The following is a 14,069-nucleotide window of genomic DNA, read 5'->3' on the forward strand; positions in this document are numbered from 1 at the left end:
TCCAAAATTTTTCTTTACAAACCCTAGTATTATGTTTGAAGATAGATCACTCACATTTGATATTAGCGCTATACGGAGATGATGTAAAAGATATATGCAACCGAATTTGAATTAGATGCCACAGGGTGTTCAATCCGACATCATCTATTACATATTCGCTAATGCACGATTGAACAAGTCACCACTTGTACGCACTATCACTATTGTGCTCGATGCGTAACGTATTTTGGTTCTGATTACTTAATTTGAATTTGACTACATGCTAGAGGGTAGCGGTGCGGCCTGGCGTGTGTTCATTGTTTATTATTTATTCTTGTGTATTACGTATACATACCTAGTAAAGTCGTCACAAGTCCAGAAGCGAAAGTACAAAACACTGACAATTAAAGAAAAATGTGATATTTTACACCGCCTAAATCGTAATGAATCTCTCAGTACTTTAGCAAGTGAATACGCCGTATGACATTAAAAAAACTACGAAAAGATTTGTTTAATAACAGTTCACATAACAGGCAAGACACAGACACTCAAAAAAGCTGAACATCCAGAAGTGGAAGAAGCTTTATACATGTGGTTTCTTCAGGAAAGAAATAGGCATGCGCCCATGTCAGGACCAATGTTGGCAATGAAAGCTAAATATTTTTATAAGGAAAGAGTAAGAAAGATGATTTTGTGGCCAGCAAAATTTAATGACTATTACAGGAGAGATACTATTTAATGATCCTACCTGCATAGAGCCATTTAATTAAATCTTAACCCGTCACAGTTGTACAATGCAGACGAATCAGGGCTTTTTTGGCGTGTGATACCTAACAAAACGTTTGTTTCCTATAAAGCAAAATCCGTGCCTGGACGAAAAGTAAGTGAAGAACTACCATGTGCTAACGCTGCGGGTACACACACGCTAAAGATGGTGGTCGTTGGAAAATCTAATAAACCACGTGCATTCAAAAACATTGATTTACCTGTACACTATGATGGAAAAAAAATGCGTGGATGACAAAAGATCTTTTCAAAAAGTGGTTTGACGAGTGCTTCGTCACAGAAGTTAGAAAATGTTTGAAAGATCATAATTTACCTCAAAAAGCGTCATTGCTTTTTGATAACTGAGGATAAATGCATCACTGCGATGTTTCTTCCGTCAAACTGCACTGCACTGATTCAACCCATGGATCAGAATATCGTTCAGTTTGTAAAGCAAGATTATAAGAAAAACCTACTTCTGAAAGCCATATCAAAAGGCCAGTCAATAGAAAAGACTTTAAAATAATTTAATATGAAGGATTTGCTTTTGGCTCTTTGTCAATCGTGGAATGCATTACCTTCATCAACTATTACATCGTCTTGGAAAAAGTTATGGCCAGATATAGTCGCCACTCCTACCAACAATCCACAAATCAGTGTACCTTCAGAAGTAATAGAGCAAATTGCTGCTGAAACGCAAAGAAGATTTGGAAACCTGGTGTCGTGGGATGGATAAAAAGGAAAACATTATAAAAGAGATTTCTAGTTATACAACAATAAATCAGGAAGATGACGACGAAGTAATTGAAACTACTCTGCACGTGAAAGCACATGATGCAATTAACGCCGTTGAACTGGGTTTGCAATGGGGTGAAGAAACTTCTACTTTTGAGAATACTGAGAGACAAAACTTTAATTTCGCGTTTCAACAATTTTAAACAAAAAAAAATTGATAAATGTTTTCAAGCTTCTTAAATTGATTGATTCATAGTGTTTGATTCTTTTAGTATGTACATTTGTTTGTACACAATTATTTCCTAATGTAAAGTTATTTATTTTTTTGTAAATTCTATAGCATTAATGACGTTAATTTGTTGTTAAATTTACTAAATTTGAGATACATAATAAAGTATGATTTGTACTTCCGAGTACATATATATAACACATATAAAAAATCTGATCATTGGATTTGTAATTTGTCGGATTACAAGGTATTCTTTTGTAAAAAAATCGTACTATAGAGGGTCTTAGGCAGTACATTATAATCCGACAAATTCGATATTTCGACACTGCTCTGTAAAATGTTTGTCGGACTACCAGACGTCCACTGTATTTCCAATTGAAAAATCTCGATTTTCTTAAATGGCACACATTTTTTCTGAAAGATCTTATAAATGTATATCATATACTTAATAGTTATCGATTTATTTTTTCTTTTTGTCTAAGACTTTTGCCCTAGTATTAGTTTCACCATAACAAAACCACTAACCAGAGTAAAAAATTATCAGAAAAAAGAACTTTGTTGCAACCGTAGATAAAACAACAAACAGTTATCAGGAAATTTTGTTAAAAATAACGACCCAAAGTATACAATATTAAATACCTGTTACTATAAATTATGTGATCTAGTTTTTAATTCTTATTATTGCGCAATAAATGTCCAAAAATACTTTTTCTACTCCCGTCTGGAAAATGCCTAATTACATACCGATCTAGCGTGCGGGAAGCGTAACTTTACCATGTCAGTTTCCTTTCCCACGGATCCGAGTCACTTCGGACCTTTGTGGGATTTTACCGCACGGATTTGGGAGCAACCGGATGTTTTCGGAGATTTTACCGCACGGTTGACAATTCTAACGGTCATTTCAGTGAATGTATTCGTGTTGTCTTGCAAAAATGTACCCAAAAACTAATATACAGAAAAATGTTATGCAATGTATCAGATTCGGTAAGTAAAGTGATACGGTCTGAAAAATTTAATCCTTTTAAAATCCTTGGATGGTTTTTCTTCCAATTACAGTTTTTTCTTTAAATGAACTACTTAATGATCAATTTTAAAAGTTAAATAAATAACGTAACATTTTAAAATTGTGTTTATTCCGTTGTCAATATGACATATCCAATAATACATCTCTCTCGGTCTAACGTACACAGTTAAAAAGAGACAACAATAGCAGCAACATTCGGAACGATAAACGAATAGGTCTAATGGCCACTAGTAAATATTTTGTTTGAATAGTACTAAATTTAGTAATCCGATAATCTGTTATTATTTCTAATTTGTTAAATTGTGATTTTTTTTCGTGACGGTCGTAGAAAAAGTATAGTACGCAACACGTTTGGTAAACTCTTAATCTCACGTTAAATGCCGTTTACCGCACTTGTTGCATAATATACTATTCTTCTACTTGGGTTCATATGGTTAGTATATTTTCTTGCATGTTCCTTAGTATAAACGGTGCTATTCTACTACACATGTCCCGAATCCTATGTCTTCTAGTGTTGTAGGGGGATTCAAATATCTACCGCGTTAAGTGATTTGCTAAAAAAAATATGGTCCAATAACTTTAAAGTGTTTTATTCCACACCACACATTAAGTCACCAATGGCTTTGGTTTTGCACTATTTCTTCCGCTATCAGTAATGGCTTTAATCTTAGGGTTGCCTGTTGGCCTTTAGACTAATAATACGAGGGATGTTCAAAAAGTAAGATGACTTTTATTTATTATCAAAAAGTATTTACTTATTGATCAAAATTAATGTTGTCCCCTTCAAAATAATCCCCCCCCCCCCGCCCACAGATATAATACAGTTGTGCCAACGTTTCTTCCAATCCTCAAAGCTTTTCTGGTAAGTACTTTCTGGTATAGCCTTGAGTTCTTCCAGTGATTTTCAATCGGGCCAAACCTCCTTCTTTGCATGAATTTCTTGAGTTTTGGGAACACGAAAAAGTCGCAGGGGGACGCATCCGGTAAATATGGTGGCTGAGGAATGATTGTGGTTTTGGTTTTGGCCAAGAAGTTAGACACAAATCCTTGCTTGTGACTGAGCAGGTGAATTGTTTTCGGTCTGTGTTCTTCCATTTAGAGGACTGGGTTTTAGTTTCGCCGTCATAACCATGGTTCGTCAGCAGTTATGACCTTTTTGAGCGTATCAGAATCATCATTGACTTCGTTTAACAGCTTTTGAGCTATGCTGCTTCGACGGTCCTTTTGTTCAAAATGAAGTAGTTTCGGAACAAATTTTGCTGTTACACGTTTCATGCCCAAAACTTCGAAAAAAATTGCATTTCACTAGCCAATAAAGATGCCGACGTTTTCAGTCACTTCTATAATAGTGATTTTTCAACATCATTTGTTTCGCTTCTTCGACGCTTTCATCAGTTATTGACGTGCTGGAGTGTCAAAAGTGTCATCGTCGTCTTCTCGACCATCTTGAACAGCGTGTACCACCTATATACATTTCTTTTGCTCAACATGTGCTGTTGTCAATATTTCAAGTATTTTGCAGCACTATATTCCATTTTTTTACAGAAAATGTTATGCAAATTCTTTGTTCCATCTTTTTTGGCAGCAGAAAATGGCCGAGCACAAAAAACACAACACATCATCAAATGTGTATCAATATAACAAAAAATATATGGAAGATCGAATGTACTTCATTGCCAAGACCAATGAGAAATTGAAAAAGCAATACCATTCATTTTGCATATGAAAATTATCGAAAATGGTGCACAGTGTCGATGAAACAACTGGCTATCCGCACATTTTTTGACAAAACATTATTAATTTCCCCTCAGACTAGCGGACACGTTTACGGTTTATCGCGAATGCATATTTTTATTTCCCAGCTGTGGCACCGACAGTATCAGTATGTTAATTGGAGTGATGCGGATATTTTCGATTGTCAAATTACGCAACTTTTATTCGATTTCATCGGTCAGGAGTTCTTAATGGGGGCGGAATTAAACTCAAACCCATATTTTTTATTTGCATAATCTCTAGAATATCGGCTATTTTCGAATGCGTTTCTTGAGGAAAACCAAATACTCGAGCTTATATCGAAGGCATCCCCCGAATACTTTTATTTATTATCGGTATTTGTGCTTCGAATGTTTGAACGACTTGCCATATAAGATTTTATGAGATTTTTATAAGACGGGACTGCGATACCGACTACTTGGATAATACTAGCATCCCAGTAAAATAAGCGGTGGATCAAACGGATTTCTTCGACGACCTGTTTAGGCGTTTCACGAATGCGGAAGGAATACTTATAATTTGACGTATTTACTGCAAATAAATTACTGTCAGCCCACTGGAAAGTGTCCCGTCTCCACTTATATTCGTAATAAAATTTTCCAAAAAGCTTTGGAAGACGTGAAAATAAGAATCAAAGTTATTCTAGTGTGGATAAAGCACATTCGATACGCTCACGATATGATGGTAGAAGATCAGAGCAAATTAGTGGACTTAAATGTCAATACCAAGAAAACGAAACTTAATATTACCTCCAGAAACCTAAACTCAATAATATTAACAGCTTTATTGCTCAACAGAACACAGAGCAATGTATAGAATTATCAAAACAAACATAATAGTTTTGGTGCACAGCTGGCAAGCGACATTGAGGCAGTACACAGCTAATGTGAACATATGTTTTTCAGTCTATTCAGTCTGCAGTTAAATATATCACATACATTTGACAAATTATGACATAACACGCTACATTTATAGAACTTTTTAAGAGGTACGCTAACAAAGTGGGACAGTTTATAAAGCTATGTAACAATTTATAAATGAAGATAACCGATACGCACTTACGCCTCCGTTCAAGACTGTTTATACAGTTACTAAAATTATTATTGGATACCACTAAGTTAGCAAGCTTTTACCTGTCATTTTGTACAGAATTGTATTGTTCCATGTTGATAAATCTAGCATATCTGATAGTAAAAGTTTTTCGATCATTTTTGCTATGCCCATATAAAGAGTAGGCGTACAAGATGTTAACCCTTCAACTAGTAAAAAAGAAATGAACGGTTAAGTTTTCTTTAGTTGGAATCGACCGATCAGCATGGCAACACAAGCAGTTGAGCAAGATTGGACATCGGACAAGGAAATAAGAGTAGGATTGAAGAGTGCTTATTAGCTCCGATTTTGACCCCAACTTGACATGGTGACACGGCGTTTAATGACGAAATTCAATTTCAAGCCGTGGAGAACCCGGGAGAAGACCATGCAGCAACAACTACTTAAATCTGAGGATTCCTTGATGAGAATAGCAGCCCAACAAAACCGAGACTATACACCATTGAACTTGCAAACCATGGTTAAAATGATTTACCAACAGCTCGCTCTCAAGAGTCTCAAGAATGATCTTCTTCCGACATGCCCACCCTACCACAAATACCAGTCCCAAATAGTTCTGGCAACAGATAGAGCGGTACTGGACTGGGACAGACCTATAGATACCGGAGTCGACTACAATACTCGGGATATTTTTAATATTGATAAGTAGAAGAGAGCCATTATTATAATTGATATAGCTGCGCCACTATCACATAAGGTCAGCAGAATTGAGGTCGAAAAAGTCACTAAATTAGAAACTAACCGACCTTATAGGATATGCGCAGAAGGCAGTTTTATTTCAGACTTGCCATATGGTCCGTGACCAGGTTGTCTTATCCTAGTCATCAGAGTAAATAAATAGCAGAAACTAAATTATCTTAAATAATAAATTCAATTTTAAGGAACTTGATGCTGTGATATAAAAAGAGGCAAAAGCAAAACAGACATCGAAATATCATTTCTCACAATGCGCACTAGAGTCCATCCAGAAATCGTTTCAGACGTTTTTTAGAGATTGCCGGATAGGAAAGATTTTTCCTCTTGTTGCAGAAGATTGTTAAATACAATCGAAACGAAAACTGTATAAACTACTTTTTCCGGTATTATCCGGTATTTGTTTTTATCGAAAAATGCTTTTTTCTGTAGGCATGAAAACAGTTCAAAAATATACAAGGAGATAATAACCAAAATGTATATTTCTTTAAAACTGCTACTACAACAATCTTCTTCAGACCAACAGTGCATCGGATTATTTTTTTGTGTTTTTAAGATGCCATTCATGGCCAATGACATAGTAATACTATATGACAATTTAATAGCATTACAGAGTATCACGCACCACTGAAAACGTCCAAACTGATATTCTTCTTCAAAACTTCAAAACACTTTACTTTGCGAGTCCCAAATAAAGTTCAGGATTGAGCAGGCTCGACGAACGTTTACAGGTATGCAGTATGCATAATTCCTGTTCTGCTACATGGTTGCGAGGGAGTTGACACAACTAGAAAAGCGATTAAAAGCGTTTATTCAAAATATTTTTGATGCAAAGAGTATGAAATGATATCAAATTCTATCAATGTTATCAAATCATAGGAAAGCTACTGCTCAATATTAGAAAAACAGAAACCTTCATGTTTGGGATAGGTTCGAGTTGGTAAAATTGATTATCGAAAACAACAAACAAGGCAAGAGGTCCACTGGAAGACGTCAAAAGGGGAGCGGTGTGAAAAGAAGAAATGTGTTTTATCATACTTGGTTAATAATAAACTATTCGTTCTAAACTCTCTGATATGTTATCGTTTAAATTTAAATAGTATAGTACACTTTTGTTGTAAAATGAAGTGTAAAGAAAACACAGTTTACCCAGTCAAATCATTTATGCAGCCCCCAAAGCAAATTTTTCCATGGAAATCCCGGTGGACACACTAAAACATGAAACATTAACCGAAAAACTTGACTTGAGGGATTTTAAGATCCCCAATTTTGTTAAAGCAGGCCCCTTCGAGTATGTGCGATTTGATTCACTTTGTTTTAATACGTTAAGAAGTTTCGCTGCTTTTAGTCGACCCAAGTTGGACAAGTTAAAATATACGTTTCGCATATTAAGCAATTTTAGGTTTGGAAACGCTTTCGTTGGGGTTGGCCGTTGTAGGTAATTGCCTAAGTAAATGTTTCCGCAGCTAAAATAATGTTTGGGATGCCGTTTTCGCCGAACTTGAAATTTGGTTCTAAAAACAGAGGCTTCATGGATCCTCGCGACTTTTCGGCTAATTTCAGTAGCTACATTTTATCAGATATTAGATAATTTGAAGAATGGAAAATTTCCACTTCAAATGTTCACGTCTTTTGGAATTTTCCCATTTTTGGGTAAATAAAATTACAGTCGAACTTCGATAACTCGAATTTTTGATAAGTCGAACCAAATTGGTTGGCAATAGTGTCAAAAGTAGAAAATGCGTGTTAGTTTGTCTTGATTACTCGAATATCTTGATAACTCGAAAGAAATATTTGGTGCCAACTTCGATAAGTCGAATTTTCTCGGGGAACCCCCTAATTACGACCGATCTTAACCTGTCTTTTTAACGTATCTATGCAAGCAGTTCACTTTCTGTGCTTGCTAAGTTCACTTGTACGACTTACTAGTTAATACTAAGTGAAAAACACAATTTACACATTATATTAAAGACATTTTTGGATGTTTGCATTTGTTGATATGTCATCAAAACATACTTTAAAAGCTTTGTCTGTTGATAAAAAATTCAAGGTTATAAAAGAAGTGCAAAGTGGCTCAAAAAATAAAGATATAGCTGTGAAGTATGGGATTTCGGCAAGTACAGTGTCTACAATTTTGAAAAATAAACATTCAGTCATCACCGCAATGGAACGTTTCGAAGAAAACAAAAACAATAAAATTACACTAATGGATTGTGTTGACGACGTAACTACCGCATGGAATATCGACGTTAAGCCTGAAACAATTTCCAATTGTTTTAAAAAAACCGGTTTTGCTCAGTATTCTGAATGGGACGAAGAAGATTAGATTCCCTTGATTTTCCTAAGTGAACGCCTGAAGAAAAGAGTGAATACGAAATCCAAATAGAAATCGAGTTTCAAGCTTGGACAAACATTAGAGGTATAGCAGAAGGTAGCACCATCAACGATTTTATACATGTGGATGAGGATATTGTTACTTCAGAATTTCCTACTGATGAAGATATTATCGAGTCCTGCAGATCCGAATCGGTACGGTTAAATATCGAAGATGACTGCGAAAGTGACACGATGGAGGAGGAATTGAAAGATGATTCTCAGCAACCACCTTCAAATGAATTGGTTGAAAATTCGTTGATTGTCTTGCGTTCCTAGTGAATACACAACCGATTCCCTCTATGATTGTTTAAATAAAATTGAAGCTTTTGGTGAAAACCAAAATAAGAAATCCGGTCGTCAGTTACAAATAACTGACTTTTTTCCAGTAAAAGATTAAATTTTTTATGTACTTTTTTGTACTTTAATATGTACATACATATGTATGTATATGTGCATACATTTGTATGTACATATATTATGTAAATACATACATACATATGTACTACTATTTCATAATTTTCGTTTTTGTTCAAAAATCATAGATATTAGGGCATTTATGTAACGTATAACCCATTTTTAAAAATGAATGAATAAATTTTCATTCACAAAAAAGTACATGCATTTGTAGTTTTTATTGATAACTCGAAGTCTTGATAACTCGAAATTTTCATGTCTCAAATCGCAGTTCGACTTATCAAAGTTCGACTGTATTAAAGGAAGATTATCACCATTTTCATTTTCCTCTTATCTGTTATAGGTCAAGTTCAATATCGATTTTTGCAATATTGTATGTTTTATATTAATATTTATGTTCTGCTAAAAAAATAAATAAATATTGATCGTAAGAAAAAAAACTACAACTCACGAAATAGCACAAAACTGCTAGTTGTATGGTAGATTTTACTTTCATTTTACTGTAATTTTATTCTTTTCTTTTGAATTTGATTTATAAAAGTATTAACTTACTTACGAGAACAAAGTTTTATAAGCAACTTTCCTACGTTCTTCTAGATAAAAAATTGCCACTGGAATTTGATTTAGCGATGTAATGATTAAATTAAAAAAATATATGGGCGCTACATTAATGAAATGAACTCAGTCTGAGTAAAATACGGTGAAATTTTTGTCAAAAATTTATTAAAAGCATACCAAATTAATCTGTTACAAAGGGATTTTCAAAAATTATTTATTATGGTAGTAAAATCGTTACATGTTGAATTAACAGACTAGAAATTGTGGCCAATGTCGAAGAAGGCAATAGAGGAAGAGTTTTAAAAAGATAGCGAATAAACAACAAAGAATTGAAACGAATCCGTGATTATTTATTTTTAAATATCATTTTCATTAAAATATATTTAGATAATCTCAGGTTAATTTTACCTAAATACAGCGATATATAATATGCCCAAAAATATAGTGCATTTATTGTTTAGATATTTTAAGTATTTTACAGTACTTGAACCGCAGGCCTTCGCAGGACCTTGGGAAAACCCATACCTGCATTAAGTAGATCTGCCTGCGATGGACGGGGACGAATATTTGTAGAAACTAGAAATTTTTATTTCAAACGTAAACGAACCGTTTTAAATTTGATTAAGTATTGGTGCTGCCGGGTATTTTAGAATAAGTAGAAGCGTTTATTTTAACATCAGGTGATACGTAACGTTCTTAAGAGTTTGATATAAATTGCAATATTTTCGTATATATTACGGAGGTAAGGCCTGTTCAAAGATATAAGAAACTGACCAATTGCTTTTGAACGGATTATTCAAGGGTGATCATTAACATACAATGCAACAAGATTATTACCTTAACTAATAATTAATAACTAATAATTACTTCATTAATAATTATAATTACACTAATTAGTAATAATAATCTTGTTGCAGTTCAAAAGCAATTGGTCACTTTCGTATATCTATGAACAGACCATATTTGTGATCCTTCCAGTAAGTGCGTATTTATGTACCTGATTCTCGAGTTTTGTCCATGCCAGGCTGTTTTCACTGGATAGTTCAAAGAGTAAGGGTAAGCACCAGTACCCTATTTATCTCACAGGTAAATTTGAAAATAATATTTCTTGTCTTGTGTGTCTGTTGATTAACAGCATTCTTCTTCTTGTATTTTTATGCCTTATACATATTTCTTCGATTTGTAAACAACAACGCTCTTTTTTAAGACAAATATTTGTTAGAATCCTACAACTAAATATTTTTTGAAGGATTATAAGAAATTCGGAAGGAGAAGTAGGAGCAACAAGTAAAAAATCAAGTGACACGACCAAAGTTCCGAAGTTAACTGTTAGAAAAATTGTTGCAATTGGGATAGTCAAGAGGAAAGTGAGAGAAGGTGCTGGTACTTCGCAAGTTTTTAAAGACCAACACGCAGATCTAATTAAGAGTATAATCTACGGCGCTTATAAAATGAATAGTGTTTTAACCCTAGAAGAACTGCATGGAAAAGTACTGACAGACTTAAACATTAGTTGTGCCAAAGAATCGTTGCGTACTTTTTTGAAGAAAATGAATTTCCAGTTCCAAACAATTAAACGTGACGACAGTAGCGATAGTGACGATTTTTTAAGTGACTGATACTTTATTATTATTATATTTAATATTTTGTATATTAACAATGATACTATGTAGAAATATGATGAAATAGAACGTAATAAATTATTACTTTGTACTAATTTTTTTATGTACATGTTTCATGTTCGGCGAAAAAGATTGAAAACAAACTTATATCCCGCTTTACGGGGTCGTAAAAGCACTATATTTCTGGTCCAAGTATATAAAACCTGCTTTACTTCCTGTAAAACACAAAACAATCATTACAGAACCGAAAAGGGAATATAAGGTCAACCAATAAGAAGTGTATTAAAAACAGTATAAATCAAACTCACAAAACTAATGTCTTCAAAATTTGTCTGTGATTTCACAGGTGCAGCTCATTAGCCATTTTGAGCCTGATGTTGCCTTCAAGAACGTTAACCGTTCTTGTCAAAATCCAGTGGACGTAAATCGCACGATCCAACTGGCAACGTATTGTGGAGATGTTCGCAGGTCTTCAAATGACGGTGTCCTTTTCTAAGGACTAAAGGAATACAGGTGTATTTTATAAAACGTTTTTTTATCCTAAGCGATTCCAATGTCGAAGAGGGTTTGGATGACGATCACACCATAATATAATCATAATGACAAGAAAAATGCATGTGAAGGCGTTGCAGTTAAATATTCCTAAGGAAGAAACTTTTGAGAACTTTTTGGTTATAAACAACAATCTACAACAAAGTATTACATCTCCACAGAGTTGTTATACGTTTATCCAAATAATTCTCAAATAAAATTCTCGGAAACACACAATATATATCTACATAAGTCACAAGTTATCAAATTAGATCTAACTCTGACATGTAAAAGTAGAATTACCAACTTTATGCTATGCTGAAGGCAGGAAGAGGGAAGAAGGATCAATTATAGGAAATATAGATTCTAGCTTTGATAATAATGTAATCCAGGCTCTACTTAGTTAGTCAATAGGATGCACAAACTCGTTGCAGTACTCATGCCAAATAAATATTATGAACGAGAGATTGAGAATAATTAGAGTAGAGAGGATTTTTCATTTCTCATTTAAATATTTTAATTTTATACCGGGTATCCCAGTAAGGACAGCGAGTTATGGTATTATATCCTCCAGGAGCGTAATTCTCATATTGAATTTTAAAACCCGTTTTCTTTGTAAGATGCTTTTTACTCTATATCGAAAATCAAAGTGGTGGAAAGTGCTCAAACATTTCCGGAAATAAATGTAGATAATTCCAAAATGTCTTAATCGATTTTAATATACTTGCCAGTTGTTAAAAAGGACTTTTTTAAAAATATGAAAAGTGCTATGCGTGAGATGATTGCGATTGATTACCCTGCCACCAGATGTCATTTTCTGACATAATGGCAAAAAAAATATTTTTTTAAATGCAATGGCTTTTTTCACGTCATTGGATAGAGCCCAACAACCCAGCGAATACTGCATAACAAGATCTCAAAACAAAATTGATTAAATGTAAAACCAAACTCTTAAAGTGCCTCTCGTGATTTTCTATGCAAGAATTTATCCTGCGTCGTGTATGCAAATAACTTCACAGTCGCGTTATATTCCGGCTAATACACTAATTGAAATTTAAAATTTTGGACCACCAAGATCAATCATCAGATCTGTACCTTCCCTGAGTCTATTTTATCTTTATCGGTGGTTAAAAAATTTGCTTTATATAGCGGTTCTATTATTTATGCTAAAGTTACGAGTTTGAAAAACCAGTGTATTCAGTCAAAGAAACCGAAATTATACCCAAATTTGCATTTGCATGGAAACATAAAAGATATGTCAGAGTTCAAATTTTACAGTGTCCTGCAAAATTGTATTAAACAGAAAGTGGTGTATTCGAGAGGAAGTTTTCAATTCATGAAGGGGAAGCTGTGGCGTACTAATTTCAACTCTTGAAATATTGGCAACAGCATTACGGGTACGATCAATCATATGTTCAGGGGTAGTAGTTCGAGTGTGATAAACAATATCTGCTTACCACTTCAAACGTCAGTAATTAATAAACTTAGTCTTTGACAGTATTAATGAGGTAATTTTGTATATAAAAAAAGTGATATTACACAATATACTAATTTCAGCTCTTGAAATATTGGCAACAGCATTACGGGTATGATCAATCATATGTTCAGGAGTAGTAGGGCGAGTGTGATAAACAATATCTGCTTACCACTTCACACGTCAGTAATTAATAAACTTAGTCTTTCACAGTATTAATGAGGTAATTTTGTATATAAAAAAAGTGATATTACACAATATATATGGTACTGTAAAAAAAACTAATAAGGTATAGAACGATGTAAAGAGCTTTAAGTTGCAATAAAACAACGATGGATTATTCGATTGACATGAATTTTATTTATCCGAATTACATTTTAAATATGATATCTGGCATATGGCCGTTACGGCTGGCGCGGATGTAGTCCAATCTGGACGTCCAATTTTCGATGACTCTTTCCAACATTTGTGGCCGTATATCGGCAATAACACGGCGAATGTTGTCTTCCAAATGGTCAAGCGTTTGTGGCTTATCCGCATAGACCAATGACTTTACATAGCCCCACAGAAAGTAGTCTAGAGGTGTTAAATCACAAGATCTTGCAGACCAATTCAAAGGTCCAAAACGTGAAATTAGGCGGTCACCAAACGTGTCTTTCATTAAATTGATTGTGGCACGAGCTGTGTGACATGTTACGCCGTCTTGTTGAAACCACGTCTCCTGGACATCATGGTTATTCAATTCAGGAATGAAAGAGTTAGTAATCATAGCTCTATACCGATCAC

General features: G+C 34.2%; 1 protein-coding gene across 1 annotated transcript in view; it reads left to right on the top strand.

Moving 5' to 3' along the window:
* LOC132707105 (glutamate receptor ionotropic, kainate 2) overlaps positions 1 to 14,069 on the top strand; it is a 665,601-nt gene that overhangs the window by 368,856 nt on the left and 282,676 nt on the right. The gene's annotated exons all lie outside the window — the stretch shown is intronic.

Source organism: Cylas formicarius, unplaced genomic scaffold (assembly GCF_029955315.1).
Source record: "Cylas formicarius isolate icCylForm1 unplaced genomic scaffold, icCylForm1.1 PGA_scaffold_9__14_contigs__length_23061073, whole genome shotgun sequence".
Taxonomy (NCBI): Eukaryota; Metazoa; Arthropoda; class Insecta; order Coleoptera; family Brentidae; genus Cylas; species Cylas formicarius.